The sequence below is a fragment of the Sceloporus undulatus genome, chromosome 1 (assembly GCF_019175285.1).
Source record: "Sceloporus undulatus isolate JIND9_A2432 ecotype Alabama chromosome 1, SceUnd_v1.1, whole genome shotgun sequence".
NCBI classification, from domain to species: Eukaryota; Metazoa; Chordata; class Lepidosauria; order Squamata; family Phrynosomatidae; genus Sceloporus; species Sceloporus undulatus.
The window spans coordinates 317155704-317182952 of NC_056522.1; the positions used below are offsets into that span (position 1 = coordinate 317155704).

Here is a 27249-nt window from a genome sequence, read left to right on the forward strand (position 1 = left end):
CATTTGGATATCCTATTCCAATGAATATGTAACTGTGATCCATATAAATAAATGCAGCTTTTACACAATACATACAGCTGTTTCACACATTCAAATTATTAATAATCAAGTCTTCGTTTGGCTTTTCTCTCCAAACAAATGAAAGGATGATCTGCTAGACACAGAAATTTAGAAAGTGAACCCAGCTATGTCTATTTTTACCTATGCTACTGTTATAAGAATGAGCAATTATGCCAAACAAACCTATACATTTAAGTTTTATGTTGTTTTCATTCATGAGCAAACGTAACAGCACTTAAAACATCCAAAACTGCATTTTTAAATAAAAACACACTCAATCTTTTAAGCATGCACAACAAAAAAATAAAATGTAATGGGAAAACAACTTTCCACTATGTGAGTGAGCTGCAACAAGCCCAAGGGATCACACATCCCGTCCTCTTTCATGAATTAGAACAAAGTGATGGGATGCATCCTTTCCTTGTTATAAACTAACCACAGATAACCATGATATATGAACTACAAGAAATTACAGTTTATCTAGATAGTGGAATCAGAAAAAACATCATTTAATCCTGGCTTGTTCTCACTGCATTGAACAAACCACAGATTGAAATTAGATGTTGGGAGAGAATCATGGTAAAATTGGGAGTCAATGCTCCTAATCTCCTCCTTGCAAAATAAGATAAGAAGGAAAGAGAATATGCAAATACAAGGCTCAGGATGGCTTATCTCCACTAAACTACTTTTACTTGTTACAACTAAATTTGGTCTCAATTGTATCTAAAATGCAGTATGCCCTCTTAATAATTTTCAGAATGAAAGCCAGGCCACCAACCTTCTCTAGTGTTCACTATTTTTCACAAAGAAACAAAAAGTAAAAAAGCAACTACTATGTCCCAAACAAAAGGAAGAACAAGAAAATGGTAAAGCCACTGCCCTGAGAAGATAGCAAAATGCTAACAAGGGACAGAGAAAAAGTAAAACTGCTCAGTACCTTCTTTGCTTTGGTCTCTTCCCAAAAGGAAAGCAGTATTAAACCTGGGGAAAATGGAGCAGATGATGTAGTATGGGAAATGGAATATAGAATAAGTAAAGATGTAACAGAGAAATACCTGACTACTCTAAGTGCATTCAAATCTCCAGGGCCAGATGAACTACATCCAAGAGTATTAAAAGAACTGGCAGAAGTCAACTCAGAACCACTGTCAATAAGCTTAAAAAAGCAGGTTCTTTTAAAGCCTCAGGGGTGGCGTAACAAGTGCACCACTGGTGCACTTGTTACGTAAGCATCGAGCCACACGGCGCTTACGTAACAATGGCGGCACCCGTGTATACAGGGCACCACCATTGTTACAGTGCTGTGCTGTACTAGGGTTAGGGACCGTGCAGTTGCTGCGTGCTCCCTTAACCCTAGTATGGCACCAGCACGATGCTTTAGCGCCATCTGTACCACACCTGTTAGAGCCACAAGAATAGTAGTTGAAGGGGATGCTGCAGATGTATCAGTTCCTGAATTCAGTAAGGTCTTCAACAAAGCCCCCCATGACATTCTTGCAAATAAGCTAGTACAATCGACTCTTACTATCTGCAGGTTTGCCATCGATGGATTGGAGCATCCATGGATAGCCCCATCCTATTCTCCTCGATGGTAAATGCACACAACCACACCAACATGGCCATGCCACCACTGAACGTCATGTCACGCCACTAACGAAAACAACAAAGACTTGAGGTTCTGAGGATTTGGAATTGTGGAAGGTTGATGAACAACAGCAATAATGTCCCTGACAGCAATGGCAAGGAGGGTAATGAACAATCATGAGGTGTCATGAGGTTGAGGGTGTTGACATCATGACACCTGACCTGGGCTCAGTACAGGGTGAGGAGATCTGGTCAGCCTGGAAATTGAACTTGGACCCCTCCCCCACAAGACAGGTGAAGAAGAGAGGCAAACTATGACTTCCTTGGCCACCACAGGCTGATCAGGATGCAAGCTGCTCTGTTCCAATGAAGCTTGGCTATTTCCCTGGTGAGAAAAGGTAAGGAAGGAAAAGCATGCATGGCAATCCATGTACCTAACACTTTGTAAACCACTTAGGGAATGCTTAAGTGCACTGATAAGCGGTATAGAAACATACTTGCTATTGCTATTTGCTAATCCCTCTACAATGAAACAAGAAGGGATCTTCACACAACCCCCCCCCCCCCCCCGCCACAAACCAATGAGTCAGGAACAAAACTCCTTGCACGGAGCTTTGTTTTGGATGAGCTCCAGAACCAGAGTGTGCCAGTAATGGAATCATAGAATCAGAGAATCGTAGAGTTGGAAGAGACCACAAGGGCCATCCAGTCCAACCCCCTGCCTTGCAGGAAATCTCAATCAAAGCATACCCAACAGATGGCCATCCAGCCTCTGCTTAAAGAACTCCAAAGAAGGAGACTCCACCACACTCCGAGGGAGTGTGTTCCATTGTCGAAAAGCCCTTATTGTCAGGAAGTTCCTCCTAATGTTGAGATGGAATCTCTTTTCCTGGAGCTTGCATCCATTGTTCTGGGTCCTGTTCTCTGGAGCAGCAGAAAACAAGCTTGCTCCCTCCTCAATATGACATCCCTTCAAATATTTAAACAGGGCTATCATATTACCTCTTAACCTTCTCTTCTCCAGGCTAAACATCCCCAGCTCCCTAAGTCGTTCCTCATAGGGCATGGTTTCCAGACCCTTCACCATTCTAGTCGCCCTCCTTTCAACAGTTTCTCAATGTCCTTTTTGAATTTTGGTGCCCAGGACTGGAAACAATACTCCAGGTGGGGCCTGACCAAAGCAGAATATCGTGGCACTATTACTTCTCTTAATCTAGACATTATACTTTTACTGATGTAGCTTAAAATTGTATTGGCCTTTTTAGCTACTGCATCACACTGTTGACTCATGTTCAACTTGTGGTCTACTTGGTCTCATAGATCCCTTTCACACGTAGTTTCTTTCAGTCAGGTGTCAACCATCCTATATCCGTTCATTTCATTGTTAACTTTGGCCCAGCTTTCTAGTCTATTCAGGTCATTTTTAATGTTGATCCTGTCCTCTGGAGTATTAGCTATTCCTCCTAACTTGGTGTCATCTGCAAATTTGATGAGTATGTCCCCAATTCTGTCATCCAAATCATTGATAATGACGTTAAATAGCACTGGGCCCAGGACAGAACCCTGTGGGACCCCACTGGTCACTTCTCTTCTGGATGAAAAGGAGTCATTATTGAGCACCCTTTGGGTTCGGCTGGTCAACCAATTACAAATCCATGTAACAGTTACCTTGTCTAGCCCACATTTTACAAGCTTGTTTGCAAGAATATCATGGGAAACCTTGTCAAAGGACTTACTGAAATCAAGATATACTATATCCATAGCATTCCTTTTATCTACCAAACTGGTAATTTTATCAAAGAAAAGGATCAGATTTGTCTGGCATGACTTGTTTCTCTGAAACCCATGTTGACTTTTTGTGATTATGGCATTGCCATCTATATGTTCACAGACTCTGTTTAATGATGTGCTCTAGAATCTTTCCTGGTATTAATGTCAGACTAACTGGACGATAATTGTTGGGATCCTCTTTTTTCCCTTTTTGAAGATGGGGACAATGTTTGCCCTCCTCCAGTCTGCTGGGACTTCTCCTGTTCTCCAGGGGTTTTCAAAGATTATTGCCAATATTACATTTGCCAGTTCTTGTAATACCCTTGGATGTAGTTCACCTGGTTCTGGAGACTTAAATTCATTTAGATTAACAAGATATTCCTATACTATCTCTTTACTTATTCTGTGCTGAAATTCCCCTATTCTGCCCACTGCTCCATTATCCTCAGGTTGAGCTCTCTTTTCCTTTTCTGAGAAGACTGAGGCAAAGAAGGTGTTAAGTGATTCTGCCTTTTCTCTGTCCCCTGTGAGCATTTTGCCATCTTCTGCACGCAGTGGCCCTACCATTTCCTTCTTCTTCCTTTTGCTGCGGACATATCCAAAAAAGCCTTTTTTGTTGTTCTTAACCTCTCTAGCAAGCCTAAATTCATTCTGTGCCTTGGCTTTTCTGACTTTACTCCTACACGGGCTCGCTATTTGTTTGAATTCCTCTTTGGTGATTTCCCCATTTTTCAATGTCTTATACATGTTCCGTTTCAAACTTAGCTCAGTTAAAAGTTCCTTAGTCATCCATCCTGGTTTCTTGAGACACCTCCCATTTTTCTTTCTCACTGGAACTGTTTGAAATTGTGCCTTCAGTATTTCCCTTTTGAGAAACTCCCATCCGTCCTGAACTCCCTTCCCTTTTAGTATTTCTGACCACAGGATCACCCTCAATACTTCTCTAAGTTTACTGAAATCCGCTCTCCTAAAGTCTAGAAGGCGTGTCTGACTATGCCTGGCTTCTCCTTTCCATTGTATAACAAACTCCAGGAGTACATGGTCACTTCCACCTAAGGATCCCACCACTTGCACTCCATTAAATAGGTCATCCCTGTTGGTTAGGATCAGATCTAAAATAGCTGACCCCCTTGTTGCCTCTTCCACCTTTTGGACAATGAAATGGTCTTCGAGGCAAGTGAGGAATTTGCTAGACCTTGAGGAATTTGCTGAGTTTGACTTCCAGCAAATATCAGGATAGTTGAAGTCACCCATCACTACTACATCTCTCTTTTCTGACTGTGTGGTCATCTGTTCTAGAAAGGCATCATCCAATTCTTCCATCTGACTAGGGGGTCTGTAGCAGACTCCCACCATAACATCCTTGTTGTTTCCCTCCCCTTTAATTTTTATCCAGATGCTCTCCAAATGGCTACCAGTATCAATATCCTGGATCTCTTCACTGGTGTAAATATCTCTGACTTATAGTGCTATTCCTCCTCCTTTCCTGTTTGGCCTGTTTCTTTTAAAAAGGTTATATCCCTCTATTTCTACATTCCACGTATGAGATTCATCCCACCAGGTTTCAGTGATGCCTATTATATCATATTTGCTTTGTTGTACTAGTAGTTCAAATTCAACTTGCTTATTTCTCATTCTCTGTGCATTGGTATAGAGACATCGCAGACCATGGGTCCCCTTTACTTGCTGCCTGTGCAAGTTTTTTGCCTCCCACTGTTGGGTCCTTGCACTATTTGTCTTGTTTCCTCTATGACAGTTTGATTATTTTCTCCAGCCCTTTTGCCTTCCTTAATATTGTTTCCCTCGGTACCAGAACCTCGGGATGGAGCATCTAGTCATGCAACTCCCCATGCCATCACTGAAGTATCTGTTGTGACGAGCACATGAAACTGAGAGAGAAAGACATGCTGCTCTAGATGTAGGCTGCCTCCAACCATCAGTGAATAGAATGTTTTCTTTTAAATTACCCATGACAGAATCCTGCCTGCTCCTCAGACAAAAGATTTTCTGAGTCCACCCAAGTCTCAAGTTTATCCAGTAAATGCCTTACATAAAGCTTACTAATCACATCCAGAAAGCTAATTGGACTATAATTCTTAGGATCAGATCTAGAGCCCTTCTTGTATATGGACCACTACTGCCATTGGTCAATCATTGGGGACATTTCCAGTTCTGTCAATACACGTACACAAGGTGGCTAATGCCGGTATCCACCAATCAGCTTGCTGTATTAGAAAATCAGGTGGTATTCCATTCACACCAGGTGCTTCCTCTATTTTAAGTCTTTTAATTAATGACAATTTCATCACAGGAAACTGGAGGCCAATTTGGTAAAGTATGATCTTCTGATGGAGATCGTGATCTTGCTGTTTTATCATAAAAGATGGAGCAAAAATGCCTCTCCCATTCATCTGTAGAAATTATATTGTCCATATAAGGATCCTAAGAGTATTGTATAACAGAAATGATATGCCAGAATTTGGATCTGTCATTGCATACCAAAGATTGTTCCAACATGGGCCATTGTGTTAGAGAATAAGCATATTTCTTCTTTCGGATCAACTTTTTATAAAGTTTCTGCAATTCTACAAAGGAGCTTGGAAGCAGAATAACATTTCAATTCTTAAGGGTTTGGGGCTACCTTTGTAGCTCCTTTTTTGTTTGTCTGCATTCATCATTAAATCATAGGTTGAAATTTCTAGATTTGCTCAGGTTCCTGTTCTGTTGTGCTTCATGAAATAAAAGAGGTTGGAAAGCAGAGATTTGGGAGCAGCAATTAATTGCCTCTTCAGCATCATTTGATTGTAGTATGTGTCTTTCAATTTTAAAAGTTGTTCAAGTTTCAGCAAAGAGTCTAAGATTTACATTTGCTCATTTTATACAGCGTTTGGAAGCTACTTGAGTTGAGAACACCAGATCGGGACTATTCTTAACCTTTCCTGGGCAGTCAACCTGGAGTATTGAGTTCATGATCAGAAGCTGGATAGGAGTCTATCTTGAAAAATTAAATCAGCCTCAGCTGCGCTGATGTGACAGCCATCAGGTTGAAGAAAGCAAAAAGGTGATACCCAAACCTAAAAACAACAGGTTTGAAAGCATGTTTTGCTTTCAAACGTGACAGCCATCAGGACAGTACAGTTGTCCATTAATGGATCAAGATCATCCATGTAAATAGCTGTGTTTAGCCCTAGTAAACTTACTGAACAAAATCAATCTCTCCGATGTACCTATATCATGTAGGTCTAACTCTGTTTTGTGAACAGCCCAGAAAGCTTTAGTTTTCTAACAGGTTGATAAATAAATGCCCTACCTGCCTTTAGTGGGGGCAAAACATTGTCCAATGAATGATCATAAGCTTTGCACCCAGGTTCCATTCCTGGCACTGATGGGAATGACGTCAGGTTGGGAACCTGGGAGTGACTGCCAGTCAGCAAAGATTAGATTAGGCAGACACTATCAGGTAGCATTCTGTATACTTTGTAAAAATTAAGACTTTATGGTATAATAAATATTTCAAGACCAAAACTAGAACTATTTGGATTTTTTAAGAAAAGGTATAAATAACCAATGACCAATAAAGAACAAATTAATTGTAGTCATTTTTTATAATAATGTACATAAGTAATAAGTAAAAATACAGCTGCATGAAGTTTTAACTGCTTTATAACATTACTGAGAGGCAGCTAAAATGCAGGAGTCTAGGGAAATCCCAATTAAGTTATGAGATATCAACAGAGACAGTTCTCTAAGAATTGCTTTGCCATTTAATAATCAGATTCATTGGTCTCAACTAAGCAAAATTTGTACCTAACAAGGATTATAATACAGTCTCATACATTTTTGTTTTTGTTCATTAGAAGTAAATACTAAACATTTTCTTGCTTTATGAATTCTTAATTACAAATTGTCCTATACCTGTTACCATGATTGGCCCAACTCTTGCAAATTAAATAACATAAAGCTATATAGCTAGTGAAGGAACCATTTCAGCAAAGCACAGCAACTCAAAGATTCATTATTACTGTTTCTTTTAAGCAGATAGGGATAAACCCTTCCGGAAGAAGGCATTAATTCCTTCCCTTAACCAAAGCCATCATCTCACCTGATCAGATTTGATCAACCAGGAAGGGCCAGAGTTCAGTAAACAGGTGGTCCCCTCTCTGCTCCACACACCCTGTCCACATCTTGAATATCTACAAGCTGAAAGGAATATCATGTAACAGGATATATGGCTGCCAAAGTTACATCAGATTGTCTTGTCAGCTTGTCAGAATCCAAGTCAAAGTAATTTTGAGTAACATGAAGAGTCCCAACCACAAACCAGCAACTGCCCTAGTCTCCTGGAGCTCCAGCCTTACAAGTTCTGAAAAGCAGGTGTATTCTCTTCAGACGATTTCTAATACATGATAACTGGATTTGTCCTGGGTTGTCTGCCAGTGGTACCTGAGCCATCATCCCTCTTCTTTCACCATCCTCCATCCCCTGTTAAACTACAGAGCTGATCTGGTTGTATCAAGGACTACCAAGGACTGAGGAATATCAATTGCCCACACCATTTCTATATTCCACTGATACTGACCATTTTTATATTCTTTCAACAATACCACCATCAGTACCATTCAGGAAATCATTTCAATCTATCAGGCATCTGGGAGAGTGCATAATCTCTACAGAAGTCCACATCAGCAAGCAATCTAAACTAATTAGGCAATGATCCATATAAACTATTTTATTTATATGTCACATTTCTCCTAATATGGAACCCAAAGTATTTTACACTGTAGGTTAAAATAGAATAGGTAAAACAATCTGTGGAACAAAATTTTAAAAGCATGTGACAATTCTATTAAATCATTAATTTTAAAGTTAAAAACATTTTAAAATAATACATGTTTAAAACAACACACCCACCACTATAAATCCTTCTATTCCAACCAGTTGAAGGCTGAAGTGCTTTTTAAAGAAGGTCTTTGCCTGCCAGCAAAAGCCAACTAAGCATTTTTTGGAAGTGGATTCCGTAGCCTAGAAGCAACTACCAAGACGACTCTCTCCCATTTCTTCACTAGACATGCCTGAGTGCGGTGAGATGGAGAGAAAGCCCTTCTTCAAAAGTCATAAGGCTTGGGCAAACTCATATAAGAAATTGAGGGCTTTCAGACAGTCCAGATCTAAGCCATACAGGGTTTTATAGGTCATAACCAATACTCTGAACTGTGCCAATAAACAGATGTGTAACCAGTTAAGTGTAGACAATTAGGTTGTTTCAGCAAGAAAGTTATATGCACCCTATAACCACCCCTGGGCATCAGTCTAGCTGCAGCATTCTGAACCTGCTGAAGTTTCTAAACAGCTGCCATTGGCCCTAGTAAACCAGAGGGGTTGCTTAGCTCCATTCCATGAGAGGGGATGCTCAGGGACAATTGTGCTTACTCTCCAAGTAATTTCTCCCTTCCAGAGATCAGCCAGGGCTTCAACAGGAAACTCCCCAAGAACCATCAAGAATCCAGTCATCTTAATCGCCCCAGCCCCACCCTTGCAGAGACTTCCAAGTTCTAGTGAATCCAAACCACTCCATCTACTGATCACTCAATAACAACAGAATTATGGAATGGTCCTTTATGCTGAGATCACCATTATGCCACCCAGCACAGAAAACTACCCAGTAATTCAACTGTGACCTGCATCATGAGTGGCATCAAATACTATTTGGGACAGGCCCATAGTCATCATAGAGGACATGAAGTCCTGAGCTGCTCCTGTCTTAGTGGTCTCACCATGAATATTGAAGACCTCCAATTCAACAAGCTGATCAGATTCCAACACCACCATCAATTCTGCCAGGTGAAAAAGGGAGGCTGTTGAACAGCAGGGGGTGAGGTGTAATACCAACAGAATCCCTCTTCTGTACTATAGCCATCCAGCGTCAAATACACACACTCCATCCCAGTTGACTGCAGGACAAGGCAGTCAAGTGGGTGAAGGAGCAGACTGAATCCTGACAGATCATTGCCAACTCCATTTCCTCATCTCCCAGGCCTCACCTGCTGTTGCACAGAGAACACAGGCAGCCAAAACTGGAAGAGAATAACTCCACCACTCCCAATTTCATCCAAGCCAGGTCTCTATAATACAATTCAATTCATCTGTCTATGAGAAGAGTCACACATAGCTCCTGGATCTTAAAGCTTAAGAGTTTTTCATTTGCTGTTGGCTTGCCACTCTCAGTGCATGTTACCACTACCTAGGTAGAGTAGTGCGAATTAAAATTTGTGGTCCACAAATACTTAAGAGGGCCAAAACATGCTCCATCCTGATGTAAAGCTACATTCAAGTAACATCAGGCATCAGAACTAGACAAGATGCTATATGTGTATATCACTATTAATATCTAGTAACTGTTCCCATGTTACTTCTTCAGGGCAGCAGACCTGTATGGATGCATCTGAGAAGAGCTTTCTGTTTATAAAACTTTACTGAAAAGACTAAGATGAACATAAATCCAACATGAATTAAAGCAAATGCCAGTGTTTATGAACACATGCCAGTGTTTTTCCCCCTCAGATATCCTATCTTCCTTCTAGCAAACTGCACTATCCCAACAATTTCAAGTATTCAAAAGTAGACTGCCAACATCCTGTATTATACTAAGAGTTTCAAGGCTGCTTGCCAAAGCAGGCATTTCCACTCATGAAGATTCTTAGTTGTTACCTGGAATGCCTTACATGTTCCAGTGACAGGAAGTTTATAGCACAAGATGGACTAAATATCAGCTGGAAGTGTTTCGAACTCTGCAGTGCTGCTGCTATTGCAACAAAAAACCCCAGTAAGGCTAAAGTACGGTTGGAGACAAATGGTCATCACTGTTTGATTAACTGCCGTGTGATTGTTAAGATTATCCTCTCAAGTTATACAATTACTTGAACTGTTGCAGTCTGGTACCTGTAAGTTAAATGACTACAAATAATTGTTATGAGCATTTTAACAGTACAGATGTTTAGAAGTATTTGTTTTAATAGCATGCCAGGAAATCTTCTCAAAACTTTAGTACTTTAACAAGTTAAGATACATGCATTCATCTGTTGAGATCAGATATATTCCATGTGAAAGCAAATTTATCAAACAGCATTTAGTGAAAGCTTCTAAAACAGTATGCTGCTCAGAGATCAGACTGCTTCACTGAAAACTGTTAACGTGGTTGCCAAACAGCTCAGACCAAAGGCTTCAGAGAAACAAGATGAACTTGCAGTTTTTCCACTGGTTTTTAATTAATCAGTAGCACATGTCATGACTTGTTATCTGAGAGGAAGGGATACAACACCAGATAAACTCCATAGCAGAGACAATGGCACTGGCATCCTACAAGTAAAACTGAGAATGTTGTTTTATAATGGTGATGGGCATATGCGATTGAGATTTTTATCAACACTTTGAACATGAGGTATTATGTTCAAATGGAGCACCATTGTTAGCCCCAAAGGGAGCAGACCCAATTAAATCAATGGAACATGTGTAAGCAATGATTAACACATTCATTTCAGTGGATCTAATTTGGGAGAAACTGATCAGATGCGTGCTTTTGAAGCATTCCTTTTTTCCTACTCAGCTAGGGAAAAGGCAGGAGCGGATTGGGGAACTCTTGTGATTTCCAGTATCTTCCTTTTTGTCCTGGGCTGCACTGAGAGGGAAAAAAGCAATGGCAGAGGCCTTCTATCACTAGCTACTACAAGTCCAAGACACACTGCAGAAATAATCCAGTTTGAGACCACTTTAATTGCCCTGGCTCAGTGCTAGGGAATTCAGGGAACTGTAATTCTGTGAGACATTTAGCCTTCTCTGTCAGAGAACTCTGGTGCCACAATAAAGTACAATTCCTAGAACTCCCTAGCACTGAGCCAGGGCAGTTCATGAGGTCTCAAACTGGATTATTTCTGCAGTGTGTTTTGGACTCTTGAGAAATCACGCAGTACAGAGGCTACAGACACACACACACACACACACACACACTCCAAATTATTCTAGCAAGCAATCTAGTAAATTGTGGGCTTGACAATGTTACTGTTAGGTAGATTGGTTAGAACCAAATCCAAAAAGTGCTAACCAAAGCTGACCAAACAGCTCCTCTTCATCCTGGAGAGAAGTGACCAGTGGGGTGCCATAGGGTTCTATCCTGGGCCTAGTGCTATTCAACATCTTTATAAATGACTTGGATGATGTAATAGAAGACATGCTTATCAAGTTTACAGATGACACCAAATTAGGAGGGGTCGCTAATACCCCAGAGAACAGGGTCAGAATTTTAAAAAGACCTCAACAGATTCAAGAGCTGGACCAAAACTAACAAAATGAATTTCAACAGGGAGAAATGTACGGTATTACAATTAAAAAGAAAAAATTAAATATACAGATACAGTATGTATGACACCTAGCTTGACAAGAGAACATATGAAAGAGATCTAAGAGTTTTACTAGAACACAAGGTAAACATGAGTCAACAGTGTGATGTGGTAGGCAAAAAGGCAATATGATTCTAGGCTATATCAACAGTAGTAGTGTCTCTAGATTAAAGGAAATAAAACAGTGGACCATTGGTATCCACTGGGGTTTGGTTCAAGGACACACACACACCCGTGGACAGTAAAATCCGTGTATGCTCAAGTCTCATTAAATACAATGGTGAAGTAAAATGGAGAAATCAAGGTTTGTTTTTTGGAATGTGTACTTTTTTGAATATTTCCAAACTGTGGATAACGAATCCATGGATACAAAGGGCGGACTGTAGTACCATACTATTCTGCTTTGGTCAGAACTCATTTGGAATACTGTGTACAGTTTTGGGCACCACAATTCAAGACGGATATTGACAAGCTGGAATGTGTCCAGAGGAGGGCAGCCAAAACTGGAGAAAGTTCTGGAAACCAGGCCCTATGAGTAGCAGTTTAAAGAGCTGAGACAGTTAAGAGATGACATGGTAGCCCTGTTTAAATATTTGAAGGATATCATATTGAAGATCGAGCAGGATTGTTTTCTTCTGCTGCTGCTGAGATTAAGAAACAGAGCAATGGCTTCAAACTAAAGGAAAGGTTCCACTTAAACATTAAGAACTTCCTGACAGTATGAGCTGTTTAACAGTGGAATGCACTGCTTTGGAGTGTGGCAATGTCTCCTTCTTTGGAGGCTTTTAAACAGAGGCTGGATGGCCATCTGTCAGAAGTGCACTGATTGTATATTCCTACATGGCAGGAGTTGGACTGGATAGCCTTTGTGGTCTCTTCCAACTCTACGATTCGACACCTTAAAAAAGAGATATGAATTGGTAGGTTTCAGATGAGGGCAGCAGGAAATGGGATTGGATGAAGACAGGTTTCCACTCTCTCTGTAGTCCAGTTTTTCATAGCATTTTATTTAGATATACAGGAATGTAAACCCTGGTGAAAGCAATAGAATCTGTTGAGCCATTATGTTTTCAAAAATCAGTTTGAGTGTTTGGCTATGTCAAATTCTCAGTTACAACTAGATGTATATAGGATACTAAACTGAAATCAGATGCCAGAAAAAGGTACAAAACAGCAAACAAGTATGTTTCCAAGTTATCACAGCAAACAAGAGTAAACTAGCTCTATTTAACATCATTTAACAATAATCAGCAAGAGGCTTGTTATTTTTGCCCTCATTCATTTTCCTCAGAATTGCCTTTTTAAAAAAATGTTACTCTCTATAATCATTCACTTACTACAGTTTTAAGAGACATGGCACATTACATTAAAACTAATTTCTGAACATCAGGACCATGACTGCATTTTCACAGCCTCAGAAACCAACAGTTCATTTTTCTTGTCAGTACCAAGCACACAACATCACCTCCACAATAGTTTTTAAGCTTCTTCCAATTTTCCTGCTACTAAGTTGTAATATACTATACAATCCATAAGCAAAGAGCTATCAAACATCACCACGAACACCATTTTAAAACTGAATAAACCACTCTTTATAGACAGGAAGGAATCACAGACAATTAAACATTGAGAGAAACAGGGTAGGAAAATCCATAGTTGCATAGAGACTACCATAAAGCCTTTGACTGCATAGATCACAAAAAGCTATGGAACACTCTTAAAGACATAGGAGTGCCAGCACATTTGACAGTCCTGATGAGAAATCTGTACGTAGGACAAGAGGCTACTGTTTGAACAGAAGACAAAGAAACAAAATGGTTCCCAACTGGCAAAGGGTTCAAGCAAGGCTACATTCTATCACCCTACCTGTTCAACTTAGACACTTATACACAGAAAATATCATGCAAAGAGCAGGTTTAGATTCAAGAAAAGGATAAGTAAAGATAGGAAGAAGGAACATTAACAATCTAAGATATGTAGACAAAACCATACTACTGTACTAATGGAAAACATCATAGATTTAGAACAATTAATACAAAAAGTTAAATAAGAAAATGCAATGGCAGGCTTACTGCTGAACATAAAGAAAACAAAAATAAAAAATATTACCATGGAGCATCTATACAAATTCAACCTAGATAATGAGGAAATCGAAATAGTTAAAAGAGTCCCCCATGCCTTGGATCAAACATTGATCAGAATGGAGACTATTGAAGCAGACTAGGAATGGGAAGGACAGCTATGAAAAATCTAGACAAGATCCTGAAGCATAAAGATATACAACTAAGTACTAAGGTTAGACTTATCCAAGCCAATACAGTGGGCCCTCGATATCCACAGGGTATCAGTTCTGGATCACCCCCCCCCCAGATACCAACATCCTTGGATGCTCAAGTTCCATTGTCCCCAATGGCAGCGCATGCATGCAGCTGGACCACCATTAGGGACAATATGACGAGGTGAAGTCCGTTGTCCCTAATGGCAGTGCAGCTGCACGCATGTGCTGCCATTGGAGACAATGAGGCTGTCTCTAATGGCAAGGCGGCCACATGCATGTGCTGCCATTGGGGACAGTGTGGGCTTTCTGTCCATGGATGCTCACATCCGCAGATGGCAAGTCTGCAGATACCAAAGTCCCACTGTATATTCTCCATCACCATGTGGAGATGTGAAAGCTCGACAGTGAAGAAAGCCGACAGAAAGAAAATCAACTCATTTCAGATGTGGTGCTGGATAAGAGCACTGAGGATTCTGTGGACAGCCAAAAAGACAAGCAAATGGGTCCCTGAAGCCAAGATGACAAAACTGGAGCTGTCGTATTTTGACCGCATCATAAGAAGGAATGACTCACTAGAAAATGCAATAATCCTGGGGAAGATAGAAGGCAGTAAAAAGTGAGGAAGACCATATGCCAGATGGATAGACTCCATCAGGGAGGTCACAAGCCTTAATTTACAGGACCTAGGCAGAGCAGTGAATGACAGGGTGTCTTGGAGATATCTCATCCATAGAGTTGCCAAGAGTCAGGGCCAACTTGAGGGCAGTTAACATCAACAAATCTTCCTCTAGAGATGCAGAGCTGTTACAGAAAAGGATTCTCCTACTTTGCTGTTGTTATGTCTCTTCAAGCAGACTCTTGATTTACAATTCTAGATTTTCACTAGGGTTCCCACCAATCCCATTCATAATAATTTCAGCTTCAGAGTCACTCCCTGAATATGCAAACAACAGAAGTTTAAATCAGGTTTGTGCAAACCCAGCCCTAATTTCAAAAGCCAAATTGGCAAGAAAGTGCTCCTTTCCTTGCAGTATGCTGGGTGGGAAAGGGGACAGATAAAAAATAGTTGCAGAAAAAAGGGGAAATGGTGAAAGGGACCACTTCTTGCTCTGGCCCTGCCCACTGCCACCATTCATGGACAAATTACCCATAAAGGAATGCAGCCCTACAAGAGAAAAAGAATTACCCACCCCTGCTTTAAATATACTAACATTAATTCCAGGATAACAAATTATCTTCCACAATGTCCAGATTTTGCATTAAAATGTGTTTAATTTGAGAATAATAATAATAATAATAATAATAATTAATAATTTTTATTTATCCCCCACCTTTCCATAGATATGATCAAGGCGGCTTACAAAGGATTAAAACAGTAAAATACAAAGTTAAAAACATTACAGTATAAGATTAAAAGCATCACTACATGGGAATAAACAATACAAATTACATATATCAGGGGCAAGAAATGGAAAAGTCAAATTACAACAGTCCGAAGTCAGAAGGAAAAACAAGGGGCAAAGAAAAGAATAAATTATCTAAGGTGGGAATGCTAACTGAAATAAATGTGTCAGAATCATTTGAGAGGAGGATGTTTAGTATACTCATGCTTGAATACAAGTCAAGGCTTGTATGTCACTTCATGCAATGCAACCACTGTTTTAGTCCATATTTTAAAAGGACATAACCAACGTTCTGAATACCGTACTATCCTCCAAATATGGCCAGCACCTGGGGCAGCTCTTTAAAGTTCATACCAAAGCCTGGAGCAGAATCACCATTCCACCAACATGGAAGCTACTACTGCTGGATATGTTTTGCAACATTTTCATGTCTAAATCAAGCAGGGTTTTTAATATAACAAAGAAAAGTCCTATTTCATTGCTTTGTTCTGTTTGTCCAGCCTATACATGCTAAATACATTTGAAGGGCAGTAGCTTTATCAGGGTTTAAAGAATTTTATGGTATGATGCACATTTGAGAAATCTGAAAGACATAAACCTACTTTGGATTTCAAAACAAAAAAAAAAAAACTGTAAAACTGCCAATAATTTCAGACTGTATTTTAGAACCACACCCTGATGTTTTATTGCTTGCCAAACTGCTTGCATGTTATCAAGAATTTAGCAGGAACAGCATGTATAGAAACTTAACTTTATTTACCACCAGTTAGTAGAGACTGGTGTTATTTTTTAGATAGTCAACTTACTATATAGCTGATGTCATGAATGTTCAGACAGATTTTCTGCAAAGAAAACCAACTATAATAAAACTCAGGTAAACAATATTGTATGAAAGTGGGCAGCTGGTGTTTACAAGGAATGAGGGTGTTATAAGTCCCACTCGCTCTGCCAAGTCACTCTCACTGTATCTTTCCTCAGTTCTATACTCCTCAAAGCTTATCCTCCTGGCACCATTCTACATCTATCCGTGCACATACATACATACATACATTTATTTATTGTTTTATCAATATGCTGCCTTTCTCCCAGAAAGGAATCCAATTCGGCTCACAAATAAAATATTTTTGAAACTTAATATACAGAAGTTAAAAACATAAATAGAGTACACATTTCATATCAAAACCTCCGTGACAAGGTTTATACAGTCAGCCCTCCATATCCATGGATTCTTTATCCACAGATTCAACTATCCACAGCTTGAAAATATTCCAAAAATATATAAATTCCAAAAAGAAAACATTGATTTTGTTATTTTATATAAGGCACACTATGTCACTATATCACTGTATTAATGGGACTTGAGCATCCATGGATTTTGGTATCCATGGGGAGTCCTGGAACCAAACCCCAGTGAATACCAAGGGCTCACTGTATATCAAAAGCCTGCTTGAATCAAAATGTCTTTGTTGATGAAGGGAAAGCAGGAAGGGGGCTAGGCTAGCCTCCCATGGAAAGGAGTTCCAGACAATAGCTAGACAACTGATTATTAATATGAACTATGGGTGTAATTCTAACATATATTCACTGATTTATTTCTTTATTAGTTAGAACCCCTCCCTCTCTCAGACACACATACCCAAATAACCATGTAAATTTGTTGTGTGGGTCTTCAAGTTATTTCCCAAGGCAAAACCTATCACAGGGGTTTCTTGCAAGATTTGTTCAGAGGAAGGTTACTACTGCCTTATCTCTGAGGCGGAGAAAGAGTGACACACCCAAGATCACCCAGTGTGTTTCCATGGTTCATCAGGGATTTTGAAACTTGGTCTCCTAGAGGGAGGGGTTTTAACTAATAAATCTATCAGTGAATATATGTGACAAACAAACCACTACAACACAATGGTTCTCACTGTATCTAAAATTCTAAGGTCTATGGTGAGTCCTTAAACCAGAGTGGGGAAGCGTAGCACATGATATAAAGTAGCTCTTCTGCTTATCTAAACCAACACCAAGCTCCCACAACCTCTACCCTGAACCACCCCCACCCACCCCCCAAATAAGCCAAAAATGGCTCAAAACACTTGAAACCTGCTACTGGAGGCCTACAGAAGCAGAAATTTGGTTTGTCACACCAAGGGTTGCCATATCCCAGTTTCTGCCAGGGCATTCACAGTTGTTAACCATCTGGGTTTGGAGCTAGTCCCGGCTCCCGGCGCTGCCTCCTCCATTGCTATTCTCCTGTTGTGTTTTAGCGTAGCAGCAGCAGCATGATGCAAGGCCTAGCTGCTGGGCCCAAGGAGGGGCTAGGGGAGGGGCTCCACTGCAAGGTCTCCTGCAGCGACAGCAGAGCCGTGCAGGGCCTGAGCCAGCCAGCTGGGCTCTAAGGAAGGAGGCCACCATGGAGGAGTCCTCCAGCAGCCTCCTCCAGAGGCGGCAGAGCCACATGGGACCTAGCCAGCCAATTGGGCCCTCTAGAAGGCGGCTCCATGGAGAAGTCCTCCAGCGGTCTCCTCCAGCAGCAGCAGAGCTGTGTGGGGCCCAGAGGGACGTTGCCGCAGCAAGAAGTTGGCAGCATGAGCTTTCCTAGACTGCTTTCTCAGATGCATTTAGTCTCACAGGTACAATAACATCTCTTTATCTTTGAATTCTACTTCCTGAGATGTATTTTATTATGTCTGTTGTTGTGTGCCTTCTGTCTAGTAAGAATGTTAAAATGTCCTCCATACTGATGTTTTTTGTAAATAAGGATTTATATTAATTTTAAAAAAATTATTAATATTTCTGGCTTTTAGTTGGTTGTGTCCTCCATTTTTCTTTTCTTTTTTTAATTTTTTTTAATTATTATTATTGAGATAATACAAATACATATGTAATATTTAACATAAAATATCTCTTATTCCAAATGATCTTGCACCCTGATATTTATACAGAAAGCTTATTTTCCCATACAGTAGTTTTGCAACCTCTTTCCATTTTGCTTTATATTGCTGAACTGTTCTATCATTTTTGGACATTGAGATCATATCCAAGATTGCTAACTCATTCAATTTCAAAATCCATTCTTCTAAGGATGGGATAGAGTTGGCTTTCCAGTATTTGGCAAATAATATTCGAGCAGCAGTTATTGCATATAGTAAAACACTCAACTCATCTTGAACTAGATTGTCCCAAATCCCATCAGTAATATTTAACAAAAATAACTCAGGAGTAAATGGAATATTTTTCCCCATTGCATTTGTTATAGATCTGTGTATCATTATCCAAAATTTTTTAGCCGATTTACACTGCCACCAAAGGTGATATAAGGTGCCTCCTTTTTGATTACATTTCCAACAGTAAGAAACGCCGTGTTTAGCCAATCTAGCAATCTTAATTGGGGTCAAGTACCACCTAAAAAATAACTTATAATAGTTTTCTCTTAATTTAACACATTTAGTAAAACGGAGGTTTCTTTTCCACACATTTTCCCAACTGTCCATAGGGATAACTCTGCCAATGTCTTGGGACCATCGTATCATGTTAGACTTAACAGTTTCTTCCATCATTTCCATATTCAACAGAAATTTATACAATTTTGTAATTAATTTTAGCCTTGAACCTCTAATAATTTTATCAAAGTCTGTCTCTTTACCCTCTATCCCATCTCCAGAGTGATCTCTTTTCCAATCATCTCGAATTTGCCAATATTTAAACCAATCTAAATAAGGATCCATCTCCTTTAATTCCTCATTAGTTTTTAGTTCTTCATTATCTCCTCTCCTTATTAGAATGTCATCATACCTCCACCATTTATAAGACTGGAACTTTTCTTTCTTATGAAAAGCCTCTTGCGAGGAAGTCCATCTTGGTAAGTGTCTGTAAAGTAGTTTTTTATATTTAGTCCAAATAGAGAACAATGCATTTCTCACAAAATGCTGTTTGAATACTTTAAGACTGTGAACACTATTATAGCACAGATATGCATGCCAACCTAGCTCTAATCCATAAGATTCTAAATACATCATTTTCTCATCAGATAATAGAATCCAGTCTCTGATCCAGGACATAGCACAAGCATTATGATAAATTTCAAAGTTGGGTAAACCTAATCCTCCCCTGTCTCTACTATCTTGCATAATCTTAAATTTTATTCTGGGTTTCTTATTATGCCACAAAAATTTTGATATATCTTGTTCCCATGATTTAAAGATACCCTTAGTTGTCACGATTGGTAAGGTCTGAAATAAAAACATCATTCTCGGCAGAACATTCATTTGAATAATAGCAATTTTCCCTAACAATGAGATATTTTGAGAATCCCACCTTTTTAAATCAACTTTAATTTTCTCCCACGTTGGTGTGTAATTGTTCTTAAAAAGGTCAGAATTATCCTTTGTCAAATTTACACCTAAATATTTAATTTTAGATATCAGATGAAACTCCGTAATAATTTCAATTCTTCCTCTTCCTTTGCTGTAAGGTTTTTAACCAAAAGACCACTTTTTTTCTTATTAACTTTAAATCCTGCCAGAGTACCAAACTTTGTTAGGACTTCCTCAAGTTCTTTAATTGTTTTCCTAGGATTCTCCAGTATAATAACAAGGTCATCTGCAAAAACTCGAATTTTAAAGGAAAATTTAGAAATGTTCAGACCTTGAATTTTATTATCATTTCTGATTTTGTCGTTTACTACTTCCATTACCATTAGGAAAAGTAGGGGTGACAGGGGACAACCCTGTCGCGTACCCTTCTCAATATTAATCGTATCTGTTTTCTCTCCATTTATATTAATCTTGGTATATTGTTTGTTATATATTTTCATTATTCAGTTCTTCATTCTACCTTTTATACCCCATTCATCCAATAGGATTTCTAAAAGGTTCCAATTAACGTTGTCAAAAGCTTTCTCTATATCCACAAAAACCAACCCTATCTTCCTTTCCTTATAGATTTCACCAAGCTCAAGTAAGTTCAATACCGTTCTAATATTATCTTTAAGATGTCTCTGTGGAAGGAAGCCAGATTGGTCAGAATGAATATTAATAACTAATAATTTTTTCAGTCGTTCCGCTATAATGGATGCATATATTTTATAATCCAAGTTCAGTAAAGAAATTGGACGATAGTTCTCAATTAAATCAGGGTCTTTGTTCTCCTTTGGGATTAAAGTAGTTAACGAGTGGGACCATGATTCTGGGTAATTACCGAAGTCAATCTGTACTATAGTTTCCAACAGTGGAGGAATAAGCTCTTCTTGAAAAGTCTTATAAAATTTTGCTGTAAAGCCATCAGGCCCTGGAGCTTTATTGTCTTTTAGTCTTTTAATTGCAAAATCTAATTCTTCTACAGAAATTGGCTCATTTAGAGCCTTAGATTGTTGATCTGTCATACTTATATTAATTACTTTCTTTATATATTCTCTAATATTTACTCTTTTTTCATCCGTGATCTCTTCCGCTTTGTATAAGTTCTTATAGTAGTTAGTAACTATATCCTTTAACTTATCTTGTTGGGTGGTGGTAATACTTCCTTCTCTTAGTCTTAATATAACTCTTTCTTCTTTTTTCTTTTTCAGCTTCCATGCAAGCCATTTCCCCACCTTATTAGCATTTTCGAATTCATTGAATTTGAAATATTTAATTTTGTCCTTCGTTTCCTGCATTATATTTTTGTTAATTTTGTTCTTAATTAACTGTAGATCCTGGAAAATACCCTTATCTTTAGGATTTTTCTTGGCCTCTTGTTCTTTTTCTTTCAGCATTTTCAATAATTCTTGCTCTTTTTTCCTAGTCTTTCTTTTCTTAATCATATGCTGTTGCATTAATATCCCCCCTAAAAACCGCTTTACCTGCGTCCCAAATTACGTGCATCGGCATTCCCTCTTTAATATTTTCCTGAAAAAATAATTTTATTTGTTTCTTAACTTTGTTAATTACATCTTCATCCTCTAAAAGGTAATTATTCAATCTCCATATAAATTCTTTTGATCTTTGATGCAACATTAAAAGGACTGGACAGTGATCTGAAAGTGTCATTGGTAAAATTTCCACTCTATTGATATCCTTATACATAAGTTTTGATGATAGTATCATATCTATCCTTGACCAGGATCTGTATCTATTTGAGAAGAAAGTAAAGTCTTTATCCTTAGGATGAAACCATCTCCATACATCCATTAAACTCAAATCCTCTACTAAGTCAAAAGCAGATATAGGAAGCTTACCTTGATTTTTTTTTAAACTGGCTTGACTTATCATCTTTAGTATTCATAACCCCATTCCAGTCTCCAGTGATACAGTGGTACCTCGGGATACGAAATACCCAGGTTACGAAATTTTCGGGATACGAAAAAATCCCATAGGAAAACATTGTTCCGGGTTACGAATGTTTTTTCGGGTTACGAAAAAACTTTTGGTGCTTTTTTCGGCTTTTTCGCACGGAATCGCGGCTTTTCCCCATTAGCGCCTATGGCAATTCGGCTTACGAAGGCTTTTCGGGTTACGAACGGTGCCACGGAACGAATTAATTTCGTAACCCGAGGCACCACTGTAATTATATCTTCATAACTTAACTCCTTAACTTTAGCATGCAAATTCTTGAAGAAATTAGATTTATTTTGTTGTGGCGCATACAGGTTAATAATCAACAAAGGTTTATTTTGGATATTTATTTCAATAGCCAAATATTGGCCTTGATTATCTTTAAAGATTTCTTTAGCTCCCAGATTATTACTTACATAAGTTGCAACCCCTCTTTTCTTTTCAGTTGGACTGGAAGCTGAAAATAAATTGCCTAATCTCTTATTTTTCAGCATTGTCAAATCTTTCATATGTATGTGCGTTTCTTGTAGGCGAATTAATGAAGCTTTCTGTTTGATTAAATAATGGAATATTTTCTCCCTTTTGCTTTTAGAGTTTAGTCCATTAACATTCCATGAAAATAATAGATACATCACCTCAGAACTGGGTTCTTTATTAGATAATCAAAAGTTAATTCTTTTTTTTTCGTACTTTATTAAAATCTTTGTTTCCCCTTTTTCTTTTTTGTTATTCCCTTGTGTTTCCTCTTTGAAGATTTCCCCCTAAGTGCAGTAGCTCCTTTAACTTGTTCTCCTGATGATTCTTGTTCAGATTCCTCATCGGAAACTTCCGATGAGTCATCATCTATTCTTTTTTCTCCTTCTATCTCCAATTCCTGCCCCTCTTCTGACTCAGCTTGGTCTTGTCTATTTATGTGTTTCCTTTTATTTGTTAAGTTACTGAGATTTAGATTCTTTTCATGAAATTTATCATCTGCTCTTGTTCTCATCTTCATCTTCCTCTCTGGACTTTGTTGTTTAAAAGGATCTGGCTTCTTGCTATGATGTTCACCCTTATTATCTTTAATCTTTTCTAGGAATTCCTGCATCTTCTCTTGTGAATTAATTATGAATTTTTGTCCTTTTAGTGTAAAAATAAGGCCTTCGAGCTTATCCCATTTATATTTTATTTCTTCTTTTTTTAAGTACTGAACTAAAGGCTCATAAGCTTTCCTTTTTTGAAATATAGATGAGGGAATTTCTTTAAAGATCTTTATCTCTTGATTTTCAATAAATAATTTTTCCCTAAAGCTTAATTCGTAGATAAGATTCTTAGCTCTTTCTCTTACAAAAAAACCTACAATATCTCTAGGAAGTCTTCTGTTTGTTGCTATTTTAGAATTCACCCTGTACAGTTTATCAACCTCTGAATCTAATAATTCTTGGGACCAATCTATATACTGTGCTAGGGCTGGTATTATCCTCTCGCTCAAATCCTCACCGTATCTTTCCTGAAGTCCTCTGAGTCTCAAAGCTTTCTCTTTTAATTTTGTTTCTATCAATAAATTTTTCTCTACTTCCTTTCTATGTGAATTTTCTAAGAGAACTGTCCTATATTCTAAATCTTCAGTGTTTGCATGAACTTTAGACATCCTTTTTTTTAGATCCTCTGTTTCTTTAGAGAATTTATGGACATTATTCTTTATTTCCTTTTTCAAATCTTGGATCTCATTCTGTAAATCTCGTTTTATTTCATCTCTTAGGTCTTTAAATTCAGTTCTTAATTCTGTTCGTATCTCTTCTCTTATTTCCTCTCTTAATTTCCTCATTTCCTCTTTAACTATTTTGCCAAGCTCTGACATTTTAGTAATATTTATTGGGGGCAGGAAAGTTTCTTCTACTAAGTTATCTTCGGTAGATTCTCCCGCTGCCATTTCTCTCAAGTATAGCTTCAATAACCAATTATTGTTCTAATATAAATGTAGAAGGTAGGTGGAAAAAAAGAACCATATAAAGAATCCTAATCAAAAACAATACATCACCCAACTCGCAGTGGATGAAAGAGGAGTACCTCTCCTAACTTCCAATGAGCCAAAAGAGAGAAAAAATTTCAAGTGAAGTCACATAAGATGAATACAATCAAAAGATCAAAGATAAATTCTTCATGTGGAAATACTTATCTAGTAGTTATCTAATAAAAATAAAATTGGTGGGCGTCACATCAGCCTTAAGGCACAAGTAGAGGGAAGGGAAGTCTTCATCACAGAACTTAACATCAAAATAAGCAAAACCAAAGTACCTTCTCCGACTCTCCTTAATAGGAAGAGATAGATATTATGGAAGCTACAAAATCTGTAGCTACAAGGATTCCCTCTACTGTCAAGGGGTCCAAGAGTCAAAACTCTCACCCCTTTTCCTGTTTCGCCATACACCGTATGCAGTGGGGTGGGGGTTGGGGCAGGCTAAAAAGCCTCCGCCGGCCCAGATGACTCCTCCTCTCCTAGTAAAGGCAGCTTTGAAGGCTTCTGCTGCTTGCTCCTCTTGAATATCTTACATTTGTCCTACGTTTTTCTACGTTTTGTCCTGGTTTGGTGGTAGCAAATTATGGCAAACCTAGTCACACTCCCAACAAAATGTCAAAATCATAGAAATCAAAACTCTAATGTTCAAGTTACTTTTAGGAACGATTTAAGGTGCTACAGAATACTGCACATCTGCAGGGTAAAAACTGCCCCCCTCCACTGTTGCTGCAGCCCAACCCCATCTTAACACTTGTTGTGTGCCTTCAAGTCATTTCCAACTTATGGTGATATTAAGACAAATCGATCATGGCAAGTTTCTTCAGAGGGGTTTACTGCTCCATCATTGCCATACTCTGAAGCTGAGAGACAGTGACTTGCCAGTGGGTTTCCATGGCTGAGCCAGGATTCAAACACTGGTCTCCAGAGTCCTAGTTCAACGCTCAACCCACTACACCATGCTGGCTCTCATACCTTAAACCTACATACCCATAAATACCAATTTATCACAATATATCTTCAGCATTACACTGAAAAAGTACTAATCCTCAAAGGATTACTAAATTCCCCAAGTGGCTAAATGCAACACTGCTTCAGAATATTATGAACTGTTCAACTTTGGAAATTTGAAACTTAACATACCTCAAAAAGAAGGGAATGCTGTGGATATAGTATATGTTGATTTCAGTAAGGCTTTTGACACGGTTCTCCATGACATTCTTGCAAACAAGCTAGTAAAATGTGGGCTAGACAAGGTAACTGTTACATGGATTTGTAACTGGTTGACCCGCCGAACCCAAAGGACGCTCAACAATGGCTCCTTTTCATCCTGGAGAGAAGTGACCAGTGGGGTCCCACAGGGTTCTGTCCTGGGCCCAGTGCTATTCAACATCTTTATCAATATCTTGGATGACAGAATTGGGGGTATACTTATCAAATTTGCAGATGACACCAAATTAGGAGGAGTAGCTAATACCCTAGAGGGCAGGATCAAGATTCAAAATGACCTTGATAGATTGGAAAGCTGGGCCAAGGCTAACAAAATTAATTTCAACACGGAGAAACGTAAAGTACTGCACTTAGGGCAGAAAAATGAAATGAACACATATAGGATGGGTGACACCTGGCTGAACGAGACTAGGTGTGAAACCCCTTCAGAGTGTAGTGGAGTCTCCTTCCTTAGAGGTCTTTAAACAGAGGCTGGATGGACATCTGTCGGGGATGCTTTGATTGAGATTCCCTGCATGGCATGGGGTTGGACTGGATGGCCCTAGTGGTCTCCTCCAAATCTATGATTCTATGATTCTATGTTTCAAGCATCAGCCCTCCCACACTGGATTCCTTGCTTTCCTAATAGAGAATGATGAAGCAGTAATGATTCCTAGATCTACTTTGGGAGGAAGGGGCTCTAGACAGCTGAAACCAAGAGATCCTAACTGATGGTCCTCTTTTGGAACAAAACGGTAAAACCTGAGCAGAGGAATTGTGTATGGCAGTTTATGTCTGTTAAGGAATACATTAAGGCCACTTATGTGTCAGAGAATGAAATATGGGAAGTAAATCTGAAGTGAAGGCTATATAATATATTTTGTATATTGGGACATATTTCAGTCATCCCCTCTGTCTCACAGCTGAAACCAATTATTTAGCTAATGTATGTTCATGTCTGGTCACTAGTGAACAATACAACAATATTTCATATTGTAGGAGGTCACATCACTGATATATCACTAGTAGCTAAACAGAAAAGATTAAGATTAACAGAGCAGCGCTACCTAGGTGGTTCCAGCTATACAATCAGAACAAGACTTTGGCAGATGACAGGTAAAGTTAGACTATTTATAAAAATGTTGCTCTTCTCAGACTGACAAAAAAGCAAACATTTAATTTTTCGTGTTTTAAGCCAGAGATGTGTATTAGCCACACAACACAGCATTTAGCAGTTATGTTGGTATTAATCTAACACTCAGGAAAGCCAAACTGTTTTCCAGTGGATTTACACCACACTACCAAGGCTTCTTTCCTTGGATATGACTCAGGCCTTCACATTTTCCATGAAAACCCTGAGCTATCTTCATATTTCATCACTGTTTTTCATCTGAGATCATCTTCTGTGTAAAGATCAACAGGAAGAGCTTCTTTCTAGCAGCACTGGTAGAATAATCAAATCTTATTTAATTATATGTAGGTATTAGCAGGTATAATTGGTTCCAGTTTCCCTTGGTGCCATTTATTTGACTGAAGGTTTCTGGAGTTGAAATAGGCAAATATGTGAACTTCCTGGGATATAACTAACAGGGTACTCCACAGATCTTCCAACCTTGTTAAAAACATCTATTCTATATGAAGCTTCGGGAAGGTATTGCCCCTGGTAATGACATTCAGTGTCATTTTGTCAGGACCAGAGACAATTCTATTCCTATGTAGTTTGCTCTCATTTGTATATTATATTTGCAGACTAGAAATAGTTTTATGATCTGCCTCTGCTCTTAGCCAAGCCAGGTCAGGGATGGCATGGGCAAACCTTTTTCTGTCGAGGGCTGCATGTCTTCATGGGTAATATGCTCTGCACTGCAGGCTGCCAATGAGTGGGACCAGAATCAGAAGTGGGTGGGTTACTTCTTTTCTCTTTCTCTTTCTATCACTTCCCTTGTCTCTTTTCCATATAAGCAGTGCAGCAGATTGCCAAAGAAGTGAACCACTGCTCTTGTCAGGGAACAGAACTGATTCACTTATAGAGGGTCTTTGAAACTGAGCAGAGAGCTGCATGAAGTTAGGCCCAAGAATATTTGGAAATTTTCAGCTGGCACAAAATACAAGTAGCTTGCCTATTTTAACTAACTGTAATTTTAAAATTGTGCTGTAACGCCTTGATCCACAGGGAGAGGCAGTATATATATAAATAAAACTTATTATTATTATTATTATTATTATTATTATTATTATTATTATTATTATTATTATT

The 27249-nt window shown here is 38.7% G+C and overlaps 1 protein-coding gene across 9 annotated transcripts in view; it reads right to left on the minus strand.

Moving 5' to 3' along the window:
- Positions 1-27249, minus strand: part of NUMB (NUMB endocytic adaptor protein) — a 98803-nt gene that overhangs the window by 41454 nt on the left and 30100 nt on the right. Inside the window, exon 1 of one of the 9 annotated variants that reach the window (XM_042446926.1) lies at positions 998-1025. The exons of the other annotated variants lie outside the window; for them this stretch is intronic. The gene's annotated coding sequence lies outside the window, so the exon portion shown is untranslated. Of the gene's footprint in view, positions 1-997; positions 1026-27249 lie in introns of those variants that run through there. 9 annotated transcript variants of the gene reach the window in all.